The 12,379-nt window shown below is 32.5% G+C and overlaps 1 protein-coding gene across 3 annotated transcripts in view; it reads left to right on the forward strand.

The window, feature by feature from the left end:
* The first annotated feature begins 4,491 nt into the window (after positions 1 to 4,491).
* LOC134272014 (discoidin domain-containing receptor 2-like) overlaps positions 4,492 to 12,379 on the forward strand; it is an 88,488-nt gene continuing 80,600 nt past the window's right edge. For 2 of the 3 annotated variants that reach the window (XM_062754248.1, XM_062754249.1), the window contains exon 1: positions 4,492 to 4,674. The gene's annotated coding sequence lies outside the window, so the exon portion shown is untranslated. The remainder of the gene's footprint in view (positions 4,675 to 12,379) is intronic. The other variant, XM_062754250.1, reaches the window with a different exon arrangement.

Below are 12,379 nucleotides of genomic sequence, written 5' to 3' on the forward strand. Positions count from 1 at the left end.
TCCCAGTCTTCACGAAAAAGAAAAATTTCCACAGGACATTTAACACAATTTCAAAATCAACAAAACGTTTTTAATAATGTGTTTTGGTATTAGTTAAAGCGTCGGGATCGGTATACATAAATGTTAGATCACAAGTCGCAGACACAGGTCTTTTTCGAATGATCCAAAAGAGAGAAACAGACCAAGAGCAAAAACTGACAAAAAGATTGGGTATGTAATACTGCAGTATGATTGGATTGCTCTATTCTAGCATACAAACTGGAAACACAGCACTTAAAAGCAAAACGCATCCCAGTCTTCACGAAAAAGAAAAATTTCCACAGGACATTTAACACAATTTCAAAATCAACAAAACGTTTTTAATAATGTGTTTTGGTATTAGTTAAAGCGTCTATATGATGAAATAGGAAATATATAATTTAAAACCCGACCAAAACAAACAAATCTCGGACAAACGGATCAATTTTACTAGTCAGTGCATCAGACCAATAAGAATTTCACCCGTTTTGTCAGTTGGACCCGTGCTTTTGGGATAGACTGAGCCATCCGAGTAAAGTGTAGCTTGCTGATCTGAAAAAAAAAAAATGAAATGGTCAGTCAGAAGTTGTATTAGTCCGAAATATCTGACATTTTCCAAGGTTTTTACGATTTTGATATTTTACGTGCCAGTAAAACCAGGAAAACCTGGCATGAAAAATATCAAAATCGCGAAAAAAGCCTGGAAAACGTCAGATATTTCAGACTAAAATTGGATGTGATATTCTCCAGATTCTCTAGTAGTAGTAAGCAATCTATGAAAAATAATCCTTTCATCCACCATTCTGTTACTTTCTTCTTCTTCTTCTGGTATAGTGCAGGGACTTTTGGGCATCATTGCACTTTGCCCAGAAATCTTATGAAAAAGAGCCTAAAGTTTGTTACACTATTTAAATTCTCAGTAAAATTCCAATAATTGACAATTTTTAAGTTAAAGAAATTATGTATATTCTTTTACTGGATATAATAAATGATTGTAATTTACAAAATTGTGATGTATTGATCACAAATAAAGGATGTTCTTAATACATAAAATTCTATATCAAATATGGCCTTGATGGTTATACAATAAAATTGTATGTTGAAAGAAAACCAGATTTTCAATGAGTAACACATTTTTTTTTTCAAATGTTCTATGGATCTGACATGAGATGGAAAAAAAGTTTACATTAAACTATTATTGGTTTAAATGTTTAAGTGTTCTAAACAGTAAGCTTCCATCTCTGCTGTTTATATTGATGTTAAAGTGTTTATACCCGAGCCCTAAGGAGATTTGAAACTAATGAAAAACCTATCCCCAGTGTTCCTATGAGATCCCCTTCCTCAGCTTTTCTGATTGCTTTTTCTGTAGTTATCATCAGGGGGTCATCCATTAGGGGGAATGTGGCTTTACCTATTTATTTTGTTTTGTGTTTCTTAATTGAAGATTAAATCGGAACATTTTTTCTCATTTACTGATTTAGTAAGGTTTTGAAATAATATACAATATCAGACCTTTGAAAAAAATATACTACTATGTTATACATTGTTTGTGCATTGTAGTTACTTGGTGATATTCAGTGATTCTGAAAATATTGGTCTTTACAAGTTACAGTTGAATTAAAACCAGATCCAAGATAAAGACCTTGCAACTAAGAACCACATTACAGCAAAGACACAGATAAAGGTCTAACAGCTGGGAACCAGAAAAGATATTACAGCCAGGACCAACCTAAATGTCTTTATAGCAAGGAGCCAGAAACTTTAGACATTACAGTCAGGATCCACATGAACATCTCATAGATAGGAACCAGGAAGGACATTACAGCCAGAACCCAGATTAAGAACCTCAAAATGTTCTTGTGTTAAGTAATTCTTATTCATATCTGTTCAACCATGCCCAGTATGTACATTTTTTTCTTATAAAATTAGTGATGCACGTCATAGTATGCACATTTACAGTGTATGCTCATTGTGTACACATCATTTATCATGTTGGAGTTACTTCCCTTCAAAAACTATCATTAGATTAGATTAGAATATAAAAACCATGTTTAGTTATGCAACCTGTAAGTAGTTCACAAATTGCTATAATAATATTGAAAAAAGTTTGTTATTAATGTCTGAAGTCTCTGACAGATATGCCAATGTGAGCCCTCATTCTTCAAGTACAGGGGTGTCGGTTTCTTCCAGAACTAGTGTCAGTTTCACAAGCATCTGCATGTTTGACTGTGCTGATGGTGCACTTCAGTCTGTGAATGCAAAGAAAATAAATTAAATGGTAAGTGATCCTTCTTCTGAGGGACATGAAAAACAGAAGTTGTACAGTTATTTGACATTTTTTCCTCATTAAGGGAGGAACAAAATATGTTGTATCATAGCAGATAGTGTACAATATGTTTCCACTGTAAATTTTCTGGAGGTTTGATGAAAAGCATGCTGACTTTGGAATTCTGCCACAAAATTTAGCGATAATTAAAAATCAAATGAAAAAAACTATTTTTCCCTTAGATTTTTTTCAATGAACATCTGGACAGAATGTTGAGCACAGAAAATATTTGATGATTATCCATATTTTCCCATGAACTCAAATAATTTTGTTTGAACTTTATTTATTTTTCTTATTATCTTGTTTTCAGTTTACCAGACTTGGAAACATTGCTAGGGACATACTAAGTGTGAAAGAGACAGTGGAGGTGTTATGGTTGCCAGGACGATCCAGAGTGAGGGATCATGGGAAACATCACATGATCAATTGTCTGGATCAGCTGAAGAAACACTATTAATAGATGTGAAAACCGGAATGAGGGAGTAAAAATTCATACTTATTATCAATAAACTGAACATTATACCTCTGACAGTGTTAATAAATTCCCCCAGAGTAATATTTTATTGTCTGGTTACTTCCTGAAGCTTCAGGAGACACTGCTAAATGTGATATAGATATATGACACTTTTCCTACAGTAATCATTAGGGACCCATAGTTATGGTTCCATATGACATAATGATTAAGAAAGTCTGAAGAAAACTCATTTTCGGTCTCCAGTCTAGATACAAATAAAGGACATTGTTTCAGTGCACTGTCCAACACCATCAGTGTACATTGTATTTATTATAATTGTCTCTTTTGAATTATTTCAGTTGGAAGCTTATATGTTATACCTCTAAAGCTTAAAGCTGAGACTTCAACTTTCATAGGAAGCCTAATCAAAGAACCAAAAGTATGAAGATTCATATAAATGATTTCTCCCCATTGTACTTATTTTGATAGGTAGTAGATTTATACACTGAAACTTTGTGGTTACCGGTACATTATCAATTGTCTATTTAAATCTATTTTTTGTGAAGTACATGTGATTTTGTTAAGCTTCAATTTCATAGACCAGAATTGATAAAATTTCAGAAAAGCTGATTATAATGAATATTATTTTATGCATGAAAGAAATTAATCAAGAAAGAGATTTTATTTTCTTTATTTTCAATTAGATAAATTGAAAACTGTATAAAAATAAGTTTGTGTCTGAGATTTTTTTTCTCCATAAAATATCAATTAACAGATGAATGATATGTCCTCTAGACATGAAGTAAGTTTGCCACATTAAAAAATAAAAACTTTAAATTCTTTTATGGAGTTGTTCTGAAAAATAAGATGAAACATTACTGATATATAGACAAAAATTCATTAGTAAATAGAAAGATTGTTTAAATGTCTTGATGATTAAAATTGTTTCGAGTTGTTTTTATGATAAAAAAAAATTGATAAGGGCATCTACAATTGATATCAAAAACTTGTAGCTATTGCAACCAAAATTGATATATAGGAAAGATTGTCTCTTTTTGAAATGAATTGAAGTCATGCAAACTTTGGCAAATGAGTCTGAAATTTTTCATTAAAGTATTCAATTTAGTCTTCCATTTGCTGGAAGGAGAAATAAGACAAGGATTGAAAAAGCAAATTTTGAGGAGACAAATTGAGTGTATGATAATTCAAGTTTGTGTGAATCAAATAATTTGTTCACCACAGAATCTGAATGCATTATATAAACACTCTTAGATCTTATGTAATCCCAATTGTGAAAGTAAGTTTGTTTTTATAAAATGGACATATGTTGTTAGCTCATTGCAGAATTTCGTACATATGCACATGTAGAAATTACATATACCGGTACCTACATTTACTCTCTTTAGCCAAATAAGCAGGTGTCTGAAGATAAAAAAAAGGAGGGCTAGCTGTCCCTTTACAAAAAATATGAACATATGACCAAAAGAATAAATAATTTTCAGTGTTTAAATAATACCATAATAGCTGGCAATGTATTGAATAATTAGCTGGATACTAAATGATTATCATTCAGTGAACTAGTCCCCTGTTTTTGGTTAATACCTGCTTTTCATTTAAATTGAGAGGGAGAGATTTTTATCTGTAGTTAATTATTTGTATTTTCCTTAACAGGGGTTACCTTTAGGAAGCAAGGAGTGGTGAAAAATGAAGAGATAGCAATCATCTAAAGAAGAAAAGAATGTATAATGCAGTTATTGGAAAAGAAAAGGCTAAAGAGAAGGGGTCCCTAACATGCAGCAGGCAGTGCAAGGTATCTGTCAAAGTCTGAATCCAGTGACCTTGTGGTACTGAAGGGGGAAGGGAACTAGACAATCAGGTATTTCATCCAGTTACTGAATAAAAATTTAATGCCAGAGTAAACCTGTTAAACATGGCAAGTTCAGATATTTAATTTGATAATTGCAGATTGGTTTGATAAGCATTTAAAGGGATTTTACAGATTTTTTTTTGAAACTAGCTTTTAATTTTTTTTTTTTTTTTTTGCATCAGCATTTAAAGCTTTTCTTGTTATTGGAAGATGAAAGGATAATTATTCCTTTTGATTTTCCTTCTAAATTCAGATTAAATAGATAATTTTGAATGAAAGAGAGATTTTTTTTAATCTTTCCTGCATGTTGTTCTTGGTTAAAGCAAATGTTTTAGAATATCGGTGACATACCTTTCACAGAGCAATCAGTACATTAATTAAGAAATTAATTAAGCATGGAGTGGGATATGTGCACGTCCTCACATGGTGGTTGAGTTGGAGGAAGGAATGACTACCACCCAGTGTAATGGTCCACTAGTGCCTAATTTTATAGAGGACTGATTGAAAAAAAAAACTGTCCAGGGGAAATCTGATAGAATCTCCAGTCCCACATGAATAAGCTTTTAATAAGAGCACTTGTTCTCACTTCTCAGGGAGAATTCGTTAATTGGGTTTTTGTTGCCCTGGCTAGGGAGACTGAGATTGGAGAGACCTGATGTAGTAATGAATTTTGATGGGCTTTTAAAGGCTTTTAGTATGCTCATCATGGATGGTATGAATAAGGTCTCCACATTTACTTTCTGTACATCAGGTGTGATGGGACTGGAGGTCATTAGAAGGAGGAAAAGAATGCTAGTCATCCCAGTATTGCACTCTAATCCTAAACCATGCAGAACAATTGGATGTATAATTTACATGTTTATTGGCAATTACAAAGCAGGAGAATTTATTTATCTTTGAATGCGACTGAATTTCTCTGTGTAGTCTCGTTATTTTTTCAGTGTAATTAATCTTGCAGTTTTGTAACAACCTGAAGGAATTTCAAACTGGGGGTTTATCTTGAAGAAGATGCAATGTCAAGACACAATTTCGGCAAAACATTCGGATGGAATTAATTGCCCTCAAACTTTGGTTTCAATTTTTAATGTTTTTAAAAAATTGAAAAGAGAGAGAGTTGGGTTAATGTTAGATAAATATATATTTTATCTAAATGAGGCCAGAGCCTTATTTAGCCCTGTGTTCTTCACAAAGATATATAGAATACAATTCTTACTCATATCAGGTTGGGTGTATATTTGAGGCCTTGAATGAGAATTTGTAAAAAAAAAAAAAAAAAAAAAAAAACTTAAAATTTCCTATTATTTTGTTAAATGAAAGGAATTTGAGTCATTTTAAAAAAGGCAGGAAACTGTCAGATTTTTTAATTAGAAAAAATGAATTTTTTATGTGCAAATGTTTTCATGAGTATCTTAAATTTATTAATGTTTATGAAAGACTCCCCCCCCCTAAAAAAATGTTGAGCAGATCGATCTTAATTTATCTCTATATACATGTGACTTTACAATAGCCCCCCCCCCACACACACACACACCATGCACCACTGACTTAGACAGAAAAATAAATACATATGTAGGAGGTATTTTTTAAAATTGATTTGAAGTTCATGCAACCTCCACCCCTCACCCATCCCTAAATGAAAACTATACATAAAAAAATCAGTTTATCGAGTCACTTTGAAATTTCTTTTGAATGTAGTACCAGGTATATATGAAAAAGAGAAAAAAACCCAATTAATATGAAGGATTGTGATAGTATTGATCAAACCTTTACAACATTAATTGGCTTCCATATGCTGTGTATTATGTATTATAGTTCTTTTACCAGGATTATTTGTGTACATCCACTCAGCCTGAAATAATATGAATAATATTTTGAAAATAGTTTGAAAGTGCATGTTATTGGTAATTACTCTGATCCTAGTGAGGTACCGAACAGAACATTGATATCAACTTATGATAATGGAGATAGAAAATGCAGAAGTCATGTTTGCTGTGCTTCCTAACTCTCGGGTGGGATTCAATCAATATGGCTGAATATCCTCTGACATGTGCATTGACCCGGGGAATGAAGAGGTCTCCGATTTTCTCAAGGTTACGACCCTGTCAATCAGGCTCAGAAAAGAACGGCAGAAACTTTATGAACTTGTTTAAAAAATGCAAATAGCAATCTTTCTTTGGTTATTTTTGTGTATACCTAGTCATGACTTTTTCAAGGCATTGTCAGATATTTATATACATAGTTTTATTGTTTTTTTTAGTTGTTTTAAATGTTTTTTAACAATAAAATAATTGTTATTTCCACAAAGAGTTAGAAGAGTACATATCAACAGTTAAGTAGTTTAAATAATTCTAATTAAAGTATTAATGAGATGACAAAGATTGGACTGCATGTCTAAAACATTAAAAGTTGTTTGAGTTCTAAATATTATGGGAGCTCTATTAAAGACAATGTCATTTTATTTCCCCCTGTTTCTGTCCTGAGAAATAGAATAAGGTTTTATTCCTTGTTTGGCGACAGTTGGGGGAGCCTGGATATTTTTACGACTTTCTAACCCTAGCTGTTTGCTTCAACCTGTAATTTAATCCCCAAATCCATGGTAATATACATCACTGCATTATTTTCTGGGTCATATAAAGGCACTTTAACATTTCAACTCTTCAAATTAACTCTTTAAATTACAAATGATGTATTCTGATTCAAACGTTGTGCAGGATCTTCCCAGAATGCAGGCTTCTGTTCCGTAATAACAGGTATTTGTCGACCACTGAGAGGTGTGTGACAGCTTAATATTAGACCTGGTCAAGTACAGGATCATAGGACTGTCAAACATATCTTTAAAATTGTTCTAAAATTATCTGGGTTTGGCAACGCAATTCTTTCATGATGACCTAGTAATTGTCTTTTTTAAAGTACATTCAAACCAGTGACTGACGTTTCTCTGAACATTTTCAGCATATCCCACGTAATATTTTCTCAATCTGCAGCTGCTGCTCAGAGTTTTATAAACATTTGAGATGACACTTTTGCTCAACAGTACAATGTTCTAAAAGAATTTTCAAGTCAAATCTATATGTAACAATGTATCAGATTTGTTTACATGTAATACATTACATATCAGATACAAATGCTGATTGTGTTGCAATATGTTTGTTAGGTGTGGTATTTCCAAAGCAGCTGCAATATTTTAAACACTATACTTGATATTTTAAAAAGTGAATTTAAGAATGATGAAGAGAATTAATTATACAAAAGAGTAATACATTGAAGTAATCACACCCTTCAGTTTTGTTTTATTGTGTAAAAACAAAAAATTAGTCATTGTCTTTTACATGTATTTCCAAAAAAATATTGAAAATGGCTTCAAATATTGTATGTATGTCATGAATTTTTAGTGACCAACTCTTTAAATTGATACAATTTTTAGGGATGGCCCTGACAATCCTGAAAATAAAAGTCAAGTAATTCAAAATGGTGTCAACGATATTTAGTTATCTCTAAATATGTTATAAACTAATTAGGCTTATAATAAATGGCAATTTTTAGGATAAAATTGTTACATTTGCTTGTCACTTAAAATTTGGTGTGAATTTGATTCATAAAAATGCATCTATGCTTTTAGATCTGAAGTACATTAAATGTTTGAAGTAAGCTTATCTTCAGTAATAGATCATGACTAAATTTCTAAAACTTCAGTTTCCTCTTTAGTTACAACAAATAGAAATATTATGACCCACTTTATCTCTCAAGTGATAAACTTAACCATGTGTAATGTAAGGAGCCCCTTAATTCCACCACATGGATTGCACAAAGCGCATTCCAGTGCATCTGTAAGTGCACCCTAAAGGGGAATGTCATATCAAATCTTATTGTAGCCCTAACAGCTCAAAGTTATTGCAAAACCAAAAAAACCTTTATCCCATTGCTAATGGAAAATTAGCCTTATCACAGATATGTCACGATTTCAACTCAGTAAGTGAACATTCTTGCAGAAGTAGGTTCATATTTGAGTCAGTTGCATTTGGATTTTTAAAATTATCGGGATCTTTGGAAGAATGAGTCAGGACTTTAACTGTCAACCAGGGTCACATCAAGGGAGGGTTTAATGGAGGGTCTGTGTAAAACAAAGCAATATTGTATGCTCCTAAACAGATGTCATAAAAACTTCAGAACTCACAGAAATAGTTTTTCTGGACAGCCCATATTGATTCCATGGAAGTTCTTTAATTATAGATCATGGTACTTAAGAACCATTTTGGAAACATAAGAAGAGTTTTATACTGGGTGATTAAGGATTCATATTTTCAAAAGACTAGAGCAATTTGTATATGCCATTGGTTAATGGAAAATTCAAGTGTTTTTATTGTATGTCAAAAAGCTGTGTCACATATTTGGAATATGTTTTGCATTTCTGAAGCTGAGTATTGTTCTTGGTAACACCTCAAATAATAACTCTGACATTCACAAAGTTCTGGAATTAATAATTGATAAAGTATATCATAAAGAAACAATAGTTGCTGATACTTTGTCACCTCATTGCTATTTAGTGCTTAGAATTACTGGATTTAAACTACTCCATAAGCAGAATTATTTATGAGGGAGGGACTTTAACCTTAGAAGTAAAACAAGACCTATACATGCATTAGTAAATATATTTTCAGCTCATAAGCTGTGAAAAATATACATAAATACGATAAATCCCTATGAGGTCATGATAGTGTCTATTAAATTATTTTCATTTAGTATTGCCTGTACCAAGAAATCTTCCCCAGGTATCTATTGTTGACTCCAGTATAAAAGCTTTTAGACTGACAGTTTATTTTAAGATGAACCTCCTATCATGTAATGGGCTGCTGAGACAGAAGAAGCTTCTCTGCAGGAGAAGCACTGCACATTGTTCTAATGCTGTTCTGTAACATTTACTCAAGAGTTAAAGTGCCTGACTCTTGAGTTGCCAGAGACTTCTTCATTTTCTTCTTTATTTCTAAGAGGACAATATGGATTTCAATACTGTTGCTTTTATGTAATGCACCACTAGATGCATATTACACCTGTGTAGTTAATGTTATGCGGCCAACAAATGTTTCGAAATTGTATTTTATACATATTGCCCAAGGTCTGCAATATGAAGATTCAGTCTCATTTGTCTTCAACAATTGATTGCAAACAATGTTATAATCATCATCCCATTTTGATTTAACAATTAAAGAGTAAATACAGTTTCATTATCCTTGTTTGTATTTTCAGTCATTGATAAGGAAATGGATTAAAGCACCAAATGCCAGCTAGTAGTTATGCTAATTTAAGGAGGAGAGCTTTTAGTATTGAACTTGGCTAATTAGAAAACAACAAATGGTACATGTAAATTTTGTCTGATGGTAATAACAAAGATTCTGTAAACAGAAAACCTGCCCACTTCTGTGTAAGCCAACCATCTGTTGGACCAGGTGATTGTTTTACCTGTGTTGAAATCCCCCGACCTGCAGCAGTTTGTGTGGTCCCTGAAGATTGTACTGTACTCACATTACTGGGTGTGGGGGCAATCTGACAGTCATGTGGTCTTCTGGGGGTAGATGGCTGACATTTAGTACAATCAGCACAGCTGGAAGGAGTTTTAAAGGGTGATAACTTTTTAATACCATTTCATAGGTGTGACAGACGTGGTTTTATGGTGGTTTTATGTGAGTTATGGTGAATTATTTAAAAGTGGAAAACAGCTTGGTAAAATCGAAATTGTAATGAATATATATATTTTTTCTCTTCGTTAATTTGTTTGAAGGTTTTGTCAATAACGTACATATATCTGTCTTCCTTTTTCTTCTTGTTTCAAATACAAATGCATTTTGATAGTAAAAGTGTCCCAAGAAAATACCAGTAGTGACCTTGACACTTCTTCTTCTTTTGACCCTGCATTTTGTTATTTCAGGATATCTCATTTGTATGGAAATTTATGAAGGATCACACCTCCCTTAGATAAGTATGAGTTTAAGAAATAAAATAATATGTCAGTTACAGGATCTTGATCTTTTTTTTCTTCACCTTGACCTTTGCATTTCTTGGATTTGATTACATTAATTAATTTGGTTAAATAGGATGAGGAATTCTGTCAAGATAACTTCAGAAACCTCTTGGTGGGTGCCATTCAGGAAGAACTCTGTAACCTCAAAGATATTTCTTTAGATCACATATCCAGGTTGTAATTAATAAAATTCCTACATATTGGTGAAAGCACTGAAAATTCATCTTAGTTTTTGTGAACTATCAATTATTCAATGAGAGCAATAAGTTGATTTAGCTTCCTTTGATGTGAATTGAATTGAATTATTAAAGACATAGTTTTTAAGTCAAGAACATTGCTGCTTTAGGTATGCTTTTATATTTAGAAGCAATTTTTTTCTTTAATGAATTAATGATTTTTTTTTATTTGTATCGCAAAAAATTCATAATTGAAGAATAAAAGCAAATTTAATAATTATGCTTCAGAAATTTTTATGTTTGGACATTTACACTAAAATAAAGTTCAACTATTTTGATTTGTCAGTCATCCTTGAACATAAAAAAAAATCTGTGTTAATAAAATTATAAACCACTTATACCTCAGATGATGGATTTTTCATATAAATTTGCATAATTAGTAAAGGCTTGAAAAACAACATACAGTGAAAATCATTGTTCACTTTGAACAGTCGCCCCATTTTATTGCGTACTTCTACAGATCATTAACACAGATTTAAAAAGAAATAAAATTATTGATCATCCTATTTTTCAATCACATCAAATGTATTTGAACGGTAAATCTGACAAGAATTTGAATTTTGATGAGTTCAATCCCTTTCATGTTTTCATAGTGACAAGTCAAATTCGTCATCAAATGTTCTCATTGTTCCATTAATATTCATTAAGCCAAAAAATCAACTGTCTAGTTAAATTTGCAGTTGGGCTGTCTGGAATTGCACAAGCCATCATTTCCAGCCAAGACTGACTCATGAAAATTTAAAGACTTTCAGATAATGCTCGACTTTACCAGAAGCATGTTCACCCTCTTTGAAGTTCATTGCATCCAGAAAGTTTTTCAGGAAATTTCTCCTGGGTAGAATTTCGTTTGCTGGCACAGAAGAGTCGGCTGCACCCTATGGTTGCAGATCTATGTGCTGAAGAAGCTCTCCAAGCTCAGCACCATGACTTGGTTTCTTGCATTCTGACATCAGCATTGAATTCTTTCTTGTTCAGCATCATTAAAGATTTAGTGTAAAAACCCGATAAAACTTCAGGACTTGGTAAAAATGGTATTGTTTTTGTGAAGTAATTTCGGGGAAGTGACTTCCCCATCTGATGCGAACTCACTGACCGTTTTTCCGCCTCAGCGTTTTTTTAATGTTAGATGTAGACAAAATGTCGACTGAATGGCGAGATATCTTCAGTATTTTTATATTGAATAATGTGTGGTATAAATAACTGCTTGCAATATCATACAAATTTCATGTCTTTTATTTGGAGGAAGGGAGACCTGGAGCACAGAGAGCCGCCACTCTGTGCCAATTTGACGTGCTAATGTTGGCACTCTGTTGCACTCTTGGTTATACTAGAGGCATTCCCTGACACTTCCCTAGATCTGGTTTATGTATTTAGTCAAAATCAATGAACTCCAGTTATTTGAAAAACAATTATGCATTTTTCAAGAGAAAACTTCAAAATTTTTGCTTTTTTTCTAAACTGA

The sequence above is a fragment of the Saccostrea cucullata genome, unplaced genomic scaffold (assembly GCF_032062105.1).
Source record: "Saccostrea cucullata isolate Sc308-1 unplaced genomic scaffold, CSIRO_AGI_Scuc_v1 ctg602, whole genome shotgun sequence".
Lineage (NCBI taxonomy): Eukaryota > Metazoa > Mollusca > Bivalvia > Ostreida > Ostreidae > Saccostrea > Saccostrea cuccullata.